This window comes from Rhinopithecus bieti, unplaced genomic scaffold (genome assembly GCF_001698545.2).
Source record: "Rhinopithecus bieti isolate Rb0 unplaced genomic scaffold, ASM169854v2 scaffold_30775, whole genome shotgun sequence".
NCBI lineage: Eukaryota > Metazoa > Chordata > Mammalia > Primates > Cercopithecidae > Rhinopithecus > Rhinopithecus bieti.
This window is the reverse complement of record NW_016813906.1, coordinates 2,056,450-2,072,693: the sequence shown is the minus strand read 5'-3', so window position 1 is coordinate 2,072,693 and position 16,244 is coordinate 2,056,450.

Here is a 16,244-nt window from a genome sequence, read left to right as displayed (position 1 = left end):
TTATGTGTGCCATCCTTGTAAGCTTGGTAAAATCATTTAGGTAGCTTTCCATTATTTTTAAAGTCCTAAAAGTTTATAAGACATAGCAAATGATCTGTTCCTTCCATTTTGGTAGAGTGTACTTTTAAAGTCTCTGAGTTTAATGCTTTTATAGTGCCAGAACTCTGACATATTTTCAGCTATTTTATTATTATCGATCTATTACAATTTTCTAATTTTACTTCATCGATGCTATTTGGTCAGCTCTAGAAAATAATCTATTTAATCTAAATTTCCAAATTTATAGAAACAATATTATGCATATATTCTTCCACAGTTTCTTTTTTAAATTTTTTTTTTATTTTATTGTGGTAAGGACACAACCTGAGATCTACACTCTTAATAAATGTTCAAGTATATAATAATACATTATTGTTGACTATAAGTCCAGTGTTGAACAGCAGATCTCTACAACTTCTTCATCTTGCTTGACTGACACTTCATGCTCATTGATTAGTTACTCCCCATTTCCTTTTCCTCTCAGCCCCCAGCAACTACTTTTCAACTCTTCGATTCTATGAATTCGACTATTTCTGATTCCTCATATAGGTAGAATCCTGCAACATTTGTTTTTCTGTGACTGGCTATGTCACTTAATATAATATCCTCCAGGTTCATCCATGTTTCTTTATTACATATTGTCAATTTATTGCTCATGAAATAAATGAGAAAATTTACTTTTTTTAGTTTTTAGTTTCTAAGTAGAGAACTTTTTAGCAATTCCTTTTTTGGTTAAGTTCTGATTTTATTTTTCTGTGGTCAGAGAATTTGAACTGGTGATCGCTATGATTTAGAATTTATTGAAATTTTCCTTTATATTAATACATTATTCAATTTTTTAAATATTTCATTGGAATCTGAAAAGTATATATATTTTATATTTATTGGGTATCATTATATACATCCAGTACATTCATACCTAATAGGAGCATAATTATACATTTATATAAAAATTTATAATCAAACTTTATAATTATGTTATTTAATTTTCCTAGCTTTACTTAATTTTTGTTCACTTTGGTTTATTAGAGAGGTATGTTAAAGTTTTCATCCCTAATTAGAGATTTTGCCACCTTCTCAATGCATTTCCAAAAGGTTTTGCTTAAGATAATATTTGTAGATGTACTAACATTTATGATTATTGGATCTCCTTGGTGAATTATATCTTTAATGCATGTGTAATAGTCTTCCTTATTGTATCTAATCAATTTGTTTTTAATGTGATTTTGTCTTATACTAATATTGAAATATTTCTTTTACAATTGCCATTTGTCTGGTATATTTTTTCCATCCCTTTATACTTATGCTTCTGTGTTATTTGGTTTTAGGTATGTTTATTTTAAATAACATCTAGTTATTATTATTTTTAGTGTTGTCTATCATCATCATCCTCATGCTCATCCAACTAGGAAACATATATTTTAAAAAGTAAATCTACCCATTTATCTGTAATGCAATTACTGATATTTTGAGATAAAATCTTTCCAATATATTTATATTTCAATGAATCATGTAGGCATTTTGTTTCTGTTTGTTCTTTGTTTTGTAATTTTTGGGTTTTTTGGTTTATCCTTTTGTTGAAATGAACGTTTTATTGCTCTATTTTTTATTTACCCTAATGATTTTTAAGTTATAAATACTAATTTGTAATGGTTACTATCAAACATTTAAGCTACATTTTGAAACTTGTATTTTTCCACCAATATTTAGAGTTAATAATCACCATGAATATTCTCCAACCCACCAAGACAAAATCTTAGCAGGATTTTATGTTCTTCGTATTATTTTCGGAGATTATCACCCCCTTACTCCCCTATTTATCATGGCCAAACATGTGATCTTATCTATTTGTGAGTATATGAGTCAACAATTACTTAGACTTAAATGTATGCTGTGCTAGTTTTTTTCTAAATATTATTTCTCATATACCTCTTTTCTCCATATATTATTTCACTTTGTTAATTACATATTTGAGTTTATGTTCCAAAATAGATCTGTAGGTGATATGTAAAGTCTATGTTTTTCCATCCCCTTTGAATGTTGCTTTGACTCAATACCCTTAAAACCTTTAATATGATGTCCCATTGTTCTTTATAATCAGTATGGCAGATGAGAGGACTGACGACAACCTGCTTCTCAATCCTTTGTATATAGGTTCCTTCTTGTCTCCTCCTTGCCTCCCCAGAAGCTTTTGGAAATTTTACATCTATACTGTTAGAATGTTAAAAATATGTTTCTAGGTTCTGTATAGATGTCAATCTTAATTAATTACCTGTGTTTTGTACTTGAATACCTTCAAAATGAAAAAAAATTCTTCCTTCAGCTCAGAAAATTTGATTTTAAATTTTTCCCTGATTTCTCCTTTTATAACTGCTAGGATTATATGTTAAACTTCTTGAATTTATTCTCTATTCTTTTTACTTTTCTTTCATATTTTCCATCCCTTTATCTTTTTACTTCTTGTCCTAGAAGATACATGCAACTTCCTCTTCCAGATCATTAATTCAGTTGTCTCCAGTCATTCATTCAGCCTTTCTGTTTTGTCCTTTTCAATTTCTAAGAATGATTTCACATTCTCTGGTTGATTATTTTTTATTACAGCCTATTTTACATTATAAATGCAATGTCCTCTCAAATAAACCTGAAAGTATTAATTAGTACATTTAACACTGTCTTCTGTACCATTCTCTGGCTCTGCTGCCCAGGCTGGAGTGCAGTGGCACAATCTTTGCTCCTGCAACCTCTACTTCCCAGACCGAAGCCATCCTCCCACCTCAGCCTCCCAAGTAGCTGGGACTACAAGCACACACAACAATGCCCGCCTAATTTTTGTTTTTTTTTATAGAGACAGGGTTTTGTAATGTTGTCCGAGCTGGTCTCGAACTCCTGAGCTCAAGTGATCCGCCTGCCTTAGCCTTCCAAAGTAGTGGGATTACAGGCGTGAGCCACCACTGCTGGCCCAGGTGGAGATTCTTGATTTTCAGGGACCACATTGATTCATATACGTAAATGGCATTGTTTTCCTTTATGTTGTACAATTTTATAAACTTAATAGTTCTCTCTGTTGTGTGGAAGAAGTAGCTGTGGGTGCAGAGTGTATGAGGGCAGTTGTGGAAAAAGCTCAGCTCTCAATTTGATTCAAGTGAGTAATTTGTCTGACAATGTTCAGACAAATTTACCAGCACTGTTTTTCCAAAGGAGATCTACGGAGCACCCACATGAAAATCAGCATTAGTGGTGATTAGAACAAACATTTGACCACAGACTTTCTCCATCAGAATCTCTGAATATAGGGCCTTGGAATCTGCATTACTTACCAAGATTACAGCTTTCCCTGGTGCACAATAAAGTCTGAGAAGCACAGTATTAATAGCTAAGTAACAGGTCATTATGGGTGCTTATGTGATCCCCAAAACATGCAAACCCAGACACTGAATCCATGAATAACAGTAGGTAGCTATTCAGATGATCCAAAATGTGAATACACACACACTCACACACACACACACACAAATTCTTTCAGATTACCATCACAACAAAATCTTAAAATCTTGAAAGTCATTGTAGAAGACATATGCATGGACAATGTATTTAATCCTTATAACTATCATGAGGCATTTCTAACTTTCATTTTATAAATGAGAAAACTGAGCATTAGAGAATTATACTTGATTAGGGTTACAGAGCCAGTAAGTGATGGATGTGGGAACCACATCTAGTATGGCATACTGATAGTCTGAATAATGACCACCTAAAATATTGAGGTTCTAATCCGTGGAACCTTAGAAAGTTACCTTACATGGCAAAATGAACATTGCAGATGTGATTAAGTTAAGGATTGCGAGATGGGGAGACTATCCGAGATTATCCAAGTACATCCTACCTGTAATCACATGTATCCTAAAAGGGAGGTAGAAAGAAAATTGACTGTAGAGAAAAAGGCAGCAATGTGATGACTGAAGCAAGATGCTACACAGCTGGCTTTGAAGATGGAGAAAGAGACCACAACACAAGGAATGGAAGAAATGCATCTCCAGTCACTGGAAAAGGCAAGGAAACAGATTCTCCCTTGAAGCCTACAGAGAGCATGGCCATGCCTATGCCTTGATTTCCAACCAGAGAAACTGATTTTGAATTTCTAACCTCCAGAAATACAAGAAAATAAATGTGTGTTGTTTTAAGCCACCAAGTTTGTGGAAATGTGTTATCACAGTCATCAGAAATGAATGTCAACACTAATTAGGACTGTCCACAAATATTCTAGTTCTCTTCCCAAGCCCACAGAAAGGTTGTACTTCTCTACCTTGCTTTGAAGTTAGTACTGACCATGTGACTTTCTCTGGCTGATAAAAGGTAAGAAGTGACTTGTGTTAGCTCTGAGTGGCAGTTTTGAGAATCAGCGTACAGTTTATCACATTCCCTCCTCGTTGCTCTGGTGATCACAGAAGCATGTGTCAAGAGGGAGTTTCTATCAGCCTTGGGTCCTGAGTGAACTATGATGAACAGAAATCCCTGGAAACCTATACTGAATATATAGCAAGAACAAGATGTCAACCTCTACATGTCAAGTCACTGGTATTTGTGCACTGTTTGTTACCGAAGCCTAACCCAGCCTATCCTGACAAATACTGATTATGAAATCTATACTCATTCCACAGAACCAAGACATTGCCTCTGTGTGCATTTGACCACTCTCCCTAGACTCCCAACATATTCCTAGTAATTTTAGTCATTTTACCTGAATTCTCTGGAATTCTGAACAGACTCTGCTACACACTATGGAATCATTGACTGAATAGTTGAGGTGGTTATTACATAAAAAATTAAAACTGAATCCCAACTTCCTTCTTATGCCTTCATGCACCCCTCCCCACACCATTCTCTCTTTCTACATGACAGTCTTTGTTTGCAACCATCACAGAAATCCTTCTCTTTCCCTGTGCAATGGACATTAATGAGATCATTGTTCCTGTACTGACATCAAATGGGAGGGAAATTGAAAGCATTCAGACTTCAGTATCAGAGTCACACTCACTACCAAACCACCACTTGACCTTCACCCACACACCTCCTGAAAGTCATTATCACCTGTTTGCTTCCCTTACCCAGATTATATTTGCTTTTCTCTTGGAACATCCCAAAGGTGAGGCTATCCTGGCATCTTCTTCTCTTCCCTAACCATTGCTTCCAGCCCAAAGCATGATAGATTAGCATTTACAGTTACTTGATTCTCTTTAGAGAGATTAAGGCAGTGATATTCTAAAGCTGAGACTGCTACAGCTAACCTGTATAGATAATGCAGTCCAGACCTCGTGTGAAAGGTATCATGTCCAAAATGTACTTACTTTTACGTCAGGCTATAGTATTCCTACATGGGGCTATATTGTGCCATGTGATGTGAAGATTTGCCTGACCTGCAGCTATGATCTGATATATCCTTAGGAAGCAACAGAAAATGTCAAAAACGAAAAGCAACATGTTAGCAAAACCCTGCTTCAAATTAAAGCCCTGGCTTTATTGGTGAAGAGATCTGCTAAAAGCTGTTATTTGAAATATCTGCAGATAGTTTGGATCTGTGAATAATTGCTATCTGCACATCTCAAATTCCTTACAGTTTTCCGTTAGACATATCTGTGTGAGGCTATAAATAGTGAAGCAATGTCGCTCACTGTATAATACAGTCTCTCTGCTTTTACAACTCATCATGAACTTCTATGTAATTTATTTTTTATTGAAGAATTCCAATTAATGGCTTCCTGGTGATTTTAAAGCCTCAAATTATCAGTCTCTGAAAACAAAGCAGAGAACATAATTATCATAAACTGAGAATTTTTCATTTTGAAGCTTATCTGTTTGTGCTAAGTATCTTGTCTGTAAGTAATTAGTGCCTTTATTTTTTTTTTCAGTAAAAATAATGACCATTCTATGCTACACATCCAAATTTTGTTAACTGCTAGATGCACTCTATGTATTATATCTGAAAATGGACCACCTTGGACTAGTTTTAAAGTATTTCATCAAATGATAATAGCAACAACAAAATACATCTGTTTGTCAGAATAAATTATGTGGCATGTATTTTAAAAACCTATTATATCCTTTTGCTTTCTTTCTAAGAATAAAAGCCTCTGAAAAATATGTACTTGCCATTTATTACCAGGGCTGCATAACAAGAAAAGACCCGTTTTATCTTCCATTTATAATTCCTAACTGCTAATCAAATTGATCAGCCAATAGCTTGGTTGTGGAGGGTCTTTCATAGGACCATTTCAAAATGTTTTACTAAAGATAAAACAAAATTCAATGAAATTAAACCAATTTGAATGACAATGTGAATCAAACATTCCTTTAGGTATATAAAGAACTCAAGTTTTCTTGATTTAAAAAAAAAAACAACAACAACAGGGTTTCACTGATGAAATAGGAATTGCCTAGAGAGACTAAGAGAGACTTGGTTGCTCTCAAGTCAAGCAGAATCCAAGAGGAGCTCTCACCGCAAGCCTAGGAAGTTATCTTTATCGGTTGTTTTTTAATTTAAAATTTTTTTTTAATTATAAAACTAACACATGTACCTTAAGAAATTAAAAAATACAGAGAACTAGTATGATGTAAGCACCTATTTACCATTTTTAATGTCTTGTATGTCTGTTTCAGGGAAAGAGAAATTATTACTCATAATATGAGTATGTATATGTGTGGCCTATGTGTTTGTATAAATATGTATACTATATATATATAAAAGAGAGATTTTTTTGGAGGATGAAATATATATAGTTGGATCTTTCTTGTTTCATCTATTACTATGAATTTTCCCCTAAAACATAAATTATTCATTCAAATCATGATTTTAAATAGTTTCATATTTTATAATAGAGTAGTATTTAAATTTAACTATTTCCTTATGTTGGTCATTCATGACATTTCTAATTTCTTTTTTTACAAAAAGTGGTACATCAAACATGTCTGTATGTAATTCTTTAAATATATTGCTGATTATTTCCTCAGGGTAAAATCTTAAAAGGCTACTCTCAAGTCATAGTTGTAAACATTTTAAAGCTCTCCGTTCACGTTACAGAACTGCCCTGTGGAAAGATTCTAACAGTTCACTTCCCCGTCACTGGATAAGCAAGCCCTTTTGCACATACCCATGACCATGGTGAGTAACAGAACACCATCGCTTAAGTCTATGCTAACTTGATAATAAAAGGTGGGATTTCTTCATTTTTGCATATTTTGATAGATAATGAAGTTAAATAAATTTAATATACAAATGTAGTAAACATACACATTTATATTTATAGTTTGTGTATATTTTGCAAGGCATTTGGTTTCTTTCTTTCCTCATCCATCCATAGGAGCTTATCATATAGTATGTGTGTCTTTTGTCTTGCATTATTTTTGCAAAAAGTTTATCTCAAATTATCATTTGTCTTCAATTCTGATTCCATTGTTGATATCAACATATGCATTTTATGTAGTCTATTCTTATCACCTCTTTTTTGCTTCTACACATTTTTTATACTTATAAAGTCTTTTCCCATTAGAGATATGGTACATATATATTTACATGTCCTTTAATGGGTTTATATTTTTAAATTTATCTCTTTAAGCTATTAACAATTTATTCTGGCCGGGTGCGGTGGCTCAAGCCTGTAATCCCAGCACTTTGGGAGGCCGAGACGGGCGGATCACGAGGTCAGGAGATCGAGACTATCCTGGCTAACACGGTGAAACCCCGTCTCTACTAAAAGATACAAAAAACTAGCGGGTTGAGGTGGCGGGCGCCTGTAGTCCCAGCTACTCCGGAGGCTGAGACAGGAGAATGGCGTGAACCTGGGAGGCGGAGCTTGCAATGAGCTGAGATCCGGCCACTGCACTCCAGCCTGGGCTACAGAGCGAGACTCTGTCTCAAAAAAACAAAACAAACAAACAAAAAAAAAAACAATTTATTTTAGTGTAAATGACAAGGTAATGTTTTAAGTTTATATTTTCAAATTGTAAAGCAATTTTCCTAAGACCATTTATTGATTAAACATTTTCTTCCCTGGAAATCTGTGATATTACCTGTATCACATTCTAAGTTTCCATAGATATGAGTCTGGCTTGCTGCTATCTACTTCATACCATGTATGCATCTGCTACATTGTTTTGCTTGTTTTAGCTTGGTGGGTAGTTTGGACTGTCAAATAGAGAATTCCCATGGCTTTACACTTCCTTTAAAAAACAGATTGTAGATTTTGAACTATAGTTGTGTTTTTTTCTCAAAGAAATGTTGCAGTCATTTTGATATAATAAATAAAATAATCATACTTTTGAAACTGCACGAAATTTATAAAAATAATTTAGGAATGTTAGCATATATATAATAATTAGCCTTCCCATTCATGAACAAATTATATCTTCACATTAATTATCTAATGACTCTCAGGAAAGTTTTATGGGTTAATTCATATAGTTTCCCCTTTTACCCTGTTCTATTTTTTATTTCCAATGTCTAGCAAATTCCTAACCCATCAACTCACACAATAATTTATTGTTGACTGAAGTAATTAATTTGTAGGTTCAAGTCCTTACTCTACCATTTATCAGCTCTGTGATCTTGAATGAGTGCCTTAACATCTCATAATCTCAGTTTCTTCAACTGTAAAATAATGCAAATACTGCATCGACTTAATAATAATTATGAGAACTCATTGAGATTAGTTAATAAACTTAGCGCAGCAACTTACATATATTAAAGCCCAATAAACATTAATGAATACCATCCTTATCTGGATGGCATGTCAAAGGAAAAAGTAATAGAATATGCAATCAGAGACGGAAGCAAGAGAAAATGAAGAACCGATCGTGACTCCAAAGTGGTAAGGCTGATTCAAACGCAAAATCTTAAAATAACAACTATTGATTACGACTGAAAAGTAACCAGTGTTTTCAGATTTTGTAGGCACCAGAACTTGGCTTAGAAGTAAGCCCTCCACACCTGGAGAATGAATGTAATGTTGGCAAAGAGTTTGATGTGACCAGAGCCCATGATGGTCCCCAAGTCATGGGAAGCTTTTTCCTATGAGCATTAATAGTAAGAGGCCTAAGCCACATGGAAGAAACACATATAAGTATTTCTGGAAATAGAGAATACATTAAACTCACCCTTACCTCAAACATAGACTGTGTTTACTCTGTAAACAAAGTGAGAAATTCTCCAAAAAATTCAAAGTCTCTTTCAAAAACAGCCCACTACTTGGTCTGTGATCATCTGAATATGGTGCTTAGATATTTGAGCCCTGGTGCCCAAGCTGGATAATAGTTTCCATTCTCTACTTCAATATTCACATAGACCCAGCCATAGTGCCTTAAAAAAGCTAAGGACTAACTTTAGCCACTGGCCCTGCTTTCAATAAAGCCTTATTTTAATAGAAACATTGTGTCTCTCTTCCAAGTCCCACCTTTTTTAGGCAGCCTGCCAGTTGAAGGCAAAAAGAAATTCTAGCACATTGTCCCCAAATTCCAGGCAGATCACAAAAATAAACTGTCCCAGAATGTATTCCTTTTATGAAAATTGCTTATTCAAGGCTTGCTTTTCTTGTTTGCCTTCCTTCTTCCCTTTCCAAACACTTTTTCTTCTAACATCATGCTGTAAAGTTGCCATCTGTCTCAAACACATACATACACAAAAGGGAAATCCACTTACAATGAATACAGGAAAGAAGAAAAATAAGTTGGATACAAGTGGGTTTTCTAAAGTATATGACTTTTCAAACTCAGTGGTCCAACCCTGAATTATGTCCCAGACAGCTGTCTCCCCATTTGCCACAGAGATAAAAGTAAAATAAATAAATAACTCTTTTAAAAAATACCTTTCAACATTATTCCCAAGGAAATGCTTGATTTTATAATCCTATGATATAGGGATAGCCGGGAATTAAACTTTAAAAATAAGAAAACTGAAACTCAGAAAGATGATTCACTATTCAAGACCACACGTTAATGAGAGTTTCAAAGTGTGGGTCTGATGCAGAAGCACCTGGGGCAATTGTTAGAACGCATCCCTTGACAGCATAAATTGGATCGTATCATTCCTCTGCTAAAAACCACTCCACAGCTGCCCATTGCAATTCGAAGGAAATCATGCCCAAGTTTTACACTCCTCACTACAGAGCACAGGACATGCCCCTGGCTACTCTGGGACCTTGTAGGTTACCCTGCTTCCCTCCCCCACTGTCCCTGCCAACTCCACCCTTCTTTGCGGCCCCCATTCACACGAAGTCTTTCCTCCCTACTCAAGTCTCAGAAAAGCCATCCCTGTCCATACTAGCAAGTACAGCTCCACACAACCATATTTCAATCTATTATATCTTAAATGTACACTATTTATTAGACTCTACATTTCACTTATTTATGATGCATTTATTGGCTATTTCCCTGCCCCCTCAAACACACACACACACACAGACACACACACACACACACACACTTGACTCAAAGCTTCATGAAGGCAGTAAATTGTCTTATAATACAGAGATAGTTCTAGCACTGAGAACATGAAGCATGAAGTAATACTCTGTATCTATTGTCCAAGAAAATGCCACTAAGCACTACCTCAGACCCGTGGAGCTCCTATCTAGAGGAACAAGGGTCTGGGATCTCCATTATAAATAGTTCTCTAGACGACTTCCATGTACATTCATATTTCAAAACTCCAGATAATGTTCCACCCCTGGAACAGGGGTGGAACAGATGCCCCTAACTCCTGATGCCCTGCTCTCCATGACACCAACGAGCAGGTTTCCAATGGTCTATTTCAAATGACTGCTCCAGCAGGAAAGTTGTTTAGAGATTCATACTGGGCTTTAATTTTAGGTGTTATAGATGCAGATTAAGTGGTATCTCAAACTGCTTTTCCAAAAATCAGTATTTCTGTCTCTTACGTGGGCCTGGGCCTTGATGGGAAGCCTCAGATATATTAGTTCAGGCGGAGAGAGAGAACATTCTACAAGGAGCTGGGTGTATGCATGGTGGATTCATTGACCATGGAACCTTGGGAAACTTGAGTAACAGTTCAGGGTATCATTTACCTTATCTGCAAAGGGAGGGTATTGAGTTAGATAATGTCTACAGTTCCTTTGCCCTAGAAATTTTGGGTGCCAAGTCATTCCAATTATTCAAAAGAGCCCTTGCAGTTGTATTCAAGATTGTGAAAGGGGCTCCAAATAGCCCAGCACTTCTGACATTTGGCCCAGCCCAACCACAGTCATCTAACCCCTGCCTAATGCCAAGTGGCTTGCCTTGTGTAAAAAAATCAAGAACATATCCCATTCACTTTGAAAAACAAAATGCATTTGTGTTGTGTCCATCTGATTCCACTTAGATGCCAGTGAGGGATGTTTTGGTTGGGCACCTTATAGGATACTCAATTGTTTTGTTTGTTATAAAATTCCAACATCTGTCAATGACCCAAATAGAATGTTCCTCTGCCTTTCATCTTTACACACCACACACACACACACACACACACACACACTTTGGAGAAATCTACTAAAGAGAATCTGCACTTGTTCCTTTAAGGAACTCTCAAGCCAGAGAGTTAAGGTTCATGTCTTAACTTGAAAATAAAGGTGGAATAATATCATCCTGGTGTTTCTAAAGGAAAGGGAAGGGCTATTTTTATTTGCCAGAACTGGCACTAAGCAGTCGCTATTGTTCACTGTAGGCAGTTATTTAAAACAGGAGCCAGTTGGTGTATGATGGGGGTGGCAGGGTGCTAGCGGTAGATAGGAGGCAAAGCTGGTGAATAAGCAAAGGTATAACTGGGTGATCACATTTGGAAAGCAGGCAAGATAGATCATTTTAGTTACATATGCCAAAAGGAAGGGACTGAAAAATAGAAGAGTAAAATTTACCACTACGTTAAAGTTTTTCTTAACTAAACTTCTAGAAATTTGCTTCTCAATGTTGGTTGAGATTCTTTTTTAGTCCCCAGTACTTACAACACATCTATCCTTGGCATATAAGATCCCTTCGGTTTAGAAGGAAAACATATCAGCTGATGAATTACAAATACACTCCCCTTTCAGTGTCACTCTATATTTAAATGAGTTTAGATGATTTATATGTATGAATGCAAATATAAGATGCATGAGGTGTGCATATAAGCAGACTACCTGATTTCTTAAGCCTCACACACAAATCAGTCTCCTTACTTTAGGTCTCACTTCTTACGTGAAAGATAACTGATAGTATCACGTTTCCATGTTTTAAAAATATATGAATTATCAAGCACTTCATTTAGGTGCTTCTGTTTATACATTGGTGCCCAAAAACCCATGCTGGGAAAAGAAAAAAACGTGTTGTAAATTCGATGAGGCCACACCACCCAATGAGGACCAGCCAGCGTTATTTGTTCAATAAATAAGCAATGGGGTTGGGAAACAGGCCTGGACCTTCACTTTCCCCAACCTACAAATATGGTCTCCTTTATCAAACATTACCCTGTTGTTGACAGTTAGCCAGTACACAGATACAGGGTTCCATTAAGACTCTGTCTACTTTCCTATTTCAACACACATTGTAGATGTGATCAAAAGAGTCTGTAAATGCTATTTTAAAGGCTAACTACATTATACAATAGTGCAAAATGTTAGCCAAGGAAAAATGATTACTAAGTACTAGAAAGGGAATTATAATAGTATATTCGAGGGCTAGCAGAGTTTTTGTAACCTGTATCAGCTAAGATTAGAGTATCTATTGGTCATTACCAGAAAGTACATTTCCCCCCATCAGTCCTATATGGTAAACTGCTGTTTAAAATGCAAGAGTTAAAAATTACACAAAGATCTCATAGTTTCTATTTGGAATATTCTTAGCCAAGTCCTTTAAAGGAATTGCCCCCACCAAGCTCCTTTCTGCAGAAGCTACATTTTATCAATGATGTGAAGACAGACCTCATTAATTCATTGGGTCCTCTTAAAAAACACATGTTCAGGTTGAAAGGGGACCATCTGAAGAGAGAGAGGGCTTTAATTTCTGATAGTTGTGTTCTTTGTGATTTAATAATGCCAAGGGAGGGATTAGAGAAGGGAGGCTAGGAAGACATCTAGAATTTTCTAGGAAGAAAGTCTAAACAAGGCTCTAAGAAAAGTCACTGAAAATGTCAGTCCAGCCAACAGAGAAAGGTTCAGAGAGCAGTTAAGACATGGCATATAGTTTCTCATCTATTCAATCTGACCCTGGGCCCACTGCCATAATCTTTTTTAAGGTTAGTGGTGGGAAGGCTGCCACCTGAATGTTTGTAGAGGTCTCCTAACATCCTCTGCTGAGGAACCTTAAACCTCAGGTACTATTTCAGAGGAAATGGACAGTGCAAAACAGATAGAAAATTAACCACAGCAGACCCTGGACCTAAATAAGTTCCACTAGCCTTTCTGAAATCACTTAATGGCTGGGGATTGGGGGAGTGCAGGGGTGAATGGTGTATGTATTTGTGTGTGTGTGTGTGTTTGTGTGTGTGTGTTTGTGTGTGTGTGTGTTTGTGTGTTTCCCCAATTTGGGCTCTGGCCCAGATACTCTAATAGGTACAACACAGAGAAGAGAAGAAAGAAAAAAATATTTAAAAGGAACAATTTAAGCAATTCAAAAATTCTTTGCAAAAAAATAATAAAAAGCAAGACTTTAACAAAATTGCAGCTATAGCAGGTCTGCGAGGGTAACTTAGTAAAATACTCTGTGGATGGCTGCAAACCTCTAATGGAAAGTTGTATAAGTGGCTGAGGCCAAAGTAGGCATTAATTACAATGAAAAATCAGTTTAGAGTAGGCCACAACTAAATTGGAAGCCGGTCCTCTAGGTAGAACAAAGAAAGTGAACAGCAGCCTCAGATTTGATTACATGGCAATACAAGAAAAATGTGCTGTATGTTGTCTATTATTAAAGCTGCTTTGGGGCCCTGTGTTGGGTGCCTCAGGGATTCTAATAAAAAATTAGTAATAGGTCTGCTGCCCTGGCTCACTGTGGCTTTTTGGAGTATTTGTGGGTTCAGGGCTGGTCCTGCAGTGCAAATTAAGTCATTTCAGACAAGCAGCCTCAGAAAGTGTTATGTGATAGCAAAGTTCAAATACTGCACTTTGGCTCTAAAAGGCCACAGCCCCCCACTGGAGTCTGATTCAGAGTTTCAAAGTAATAATAAAATTTCATCACAAGGAGGAGGAGGGGAAAATGAAAAGTCAGAAAAAGGAAAAAAAGAGAAGCAACTAGTTGTTTCTGTGTGTCTTTGATTACTGTTGCCAAATACTGGTTCTGGTATATAAACTGTAGAAGTACCTAAAACATTGCCAATGAGTGAGTTAATGGCAGAGAAGGCAACAGTTAACCTGAGACTTTTTTTTTTTTTTTTTTGCCTTACAAATGTTAACTCTATAACTCTTTTTATATTGATGTAGTGATATTAATAATATTGTCTTTATTACTAATATCACCACTGGGTCCATGGCATGACTGTATTTATCTGAGCCATGAAACATTAACAAAGGTTCACCCTGATTAAGAAATCAAGCTAATAAATCTATATGCTTTCAAAGAGGAAAATGTCTGGAGACAATTATGTCCTATAAAAGAGTTATGTAAAGGAGATAGTTTCCAGCTTTTTCTAGGTTTGCGACAGACCTGATCCTGATCGCTGGCATTTGCTATCAGAGACAGTCCCTGGTCCCATCCAAGGAAAGACAAATGTGATACAGTTCAAATCCTGATGAACGCCGTGCAGATTAAAAAAAACTGTGGGTGTGTGGGTAGGAGGTATATTTTCCACCTGGACCTTTGCCTAAATGCTGAATAGGCTTAACAAGGAGACAGAGGAAGAGTTGGCATGTGACCTGTAAAAGAAGTGTACGCCTGTGTGAGCACGTGTGTGTGTGGTGGCGGAATATGCTGGGGTTGGGGGGGGGGGCAGTGTGAGGCAGAAAGAAAATGAACTTTAATCCAGATAATTCAAAATTCTTTATGATAGGAATTTTTTTAAAGTTTCATAAATAAGGGAAATATCAATTTATGTCTGTGAGGAATTTTCCTTATCCAACATCAAATAAGACCCAGTTTTAGGGCTTGCCTAATCTGTTGTTGGCAGAGGATGTGGCTGCATAACTCAACTGATTTCAAGAGGTTTTAGGAAATCTCTATTGGCCCCAAACACCTTCTTCTCCTATCTAATTACTAATACCGGAAATTATATGAGTTAGAGAGCTATTCCTTTGGTTTAAAGCATTGGCTGCTATTAAAATGCAAATTCTCCTGAAAAATCATCTTAACATGGGAGTGAATAACGAAACAGAAAGCCCAGGAAGTCCTGGGGAGGACAATTGGATAGGGAGTTAGTCTAAGCAGACTGAGAACAAACTTCATCAAAGCCATAACTTCTCTAAGGGTCATCTCTCAGAGCTGCAAACATTCCCTATGAAATCATGGAAGAGTTGTCTTCTGCTGAGGATGGAAGCAGGAGAATGAGAAGGTACACTTCACATGGGAAATCACCACAGTTTCAGCACAGAGGGATCATATAGACTTGCAAAACAATCATGCCTGTTCATTCAGGCCCACCATGAATATCTGTAGTGCATTTACAAGGTGCCAAATGCTGTTTGAGCTGCTGTGAAATAAGAAGTGGAAAGATAGTTCCTTTTGTTATCATCCCCAGGTTCCTAGGGGCCAAAGTCTCATACAGTTTTGCTCTTCTCAAGTTGTTGAAAAGACAGAGTCAAAAAGCACAAGGAGAACAAGGAGAAAGAAAATATCAGCAACATAAAAAAGATAGTGAGAGTCACAATTTAGCTCAAGTACACAAATACCTGGTAACATTGACATGCATTCGAAGTTATCAGCTGGAAGACACTAACAGGTAGCTATGGTTCTTCCAGGACCTTGGTTGGGGTGAACATATCATATTTCTTTTCTGATTATATTCATTAAAAACCCTGGTGGCAACGACTAATGTTTTGTACTCCAGCAACGACACGAGTTTCAAAACAAACTGTGCACTATCACCTGGTACTGATAATGCATTACGTCATCTTAAATATTTTCAAAGTAGGGTACCCAGTTTTTCAGGAGTTACATAATGATCTTGATAAGGATAATTCATATGTATCTCTTGTTCAATAAATAGCAGTCTACCGAGTTAAGATATATATATATATATTTTATATATATATATATATATC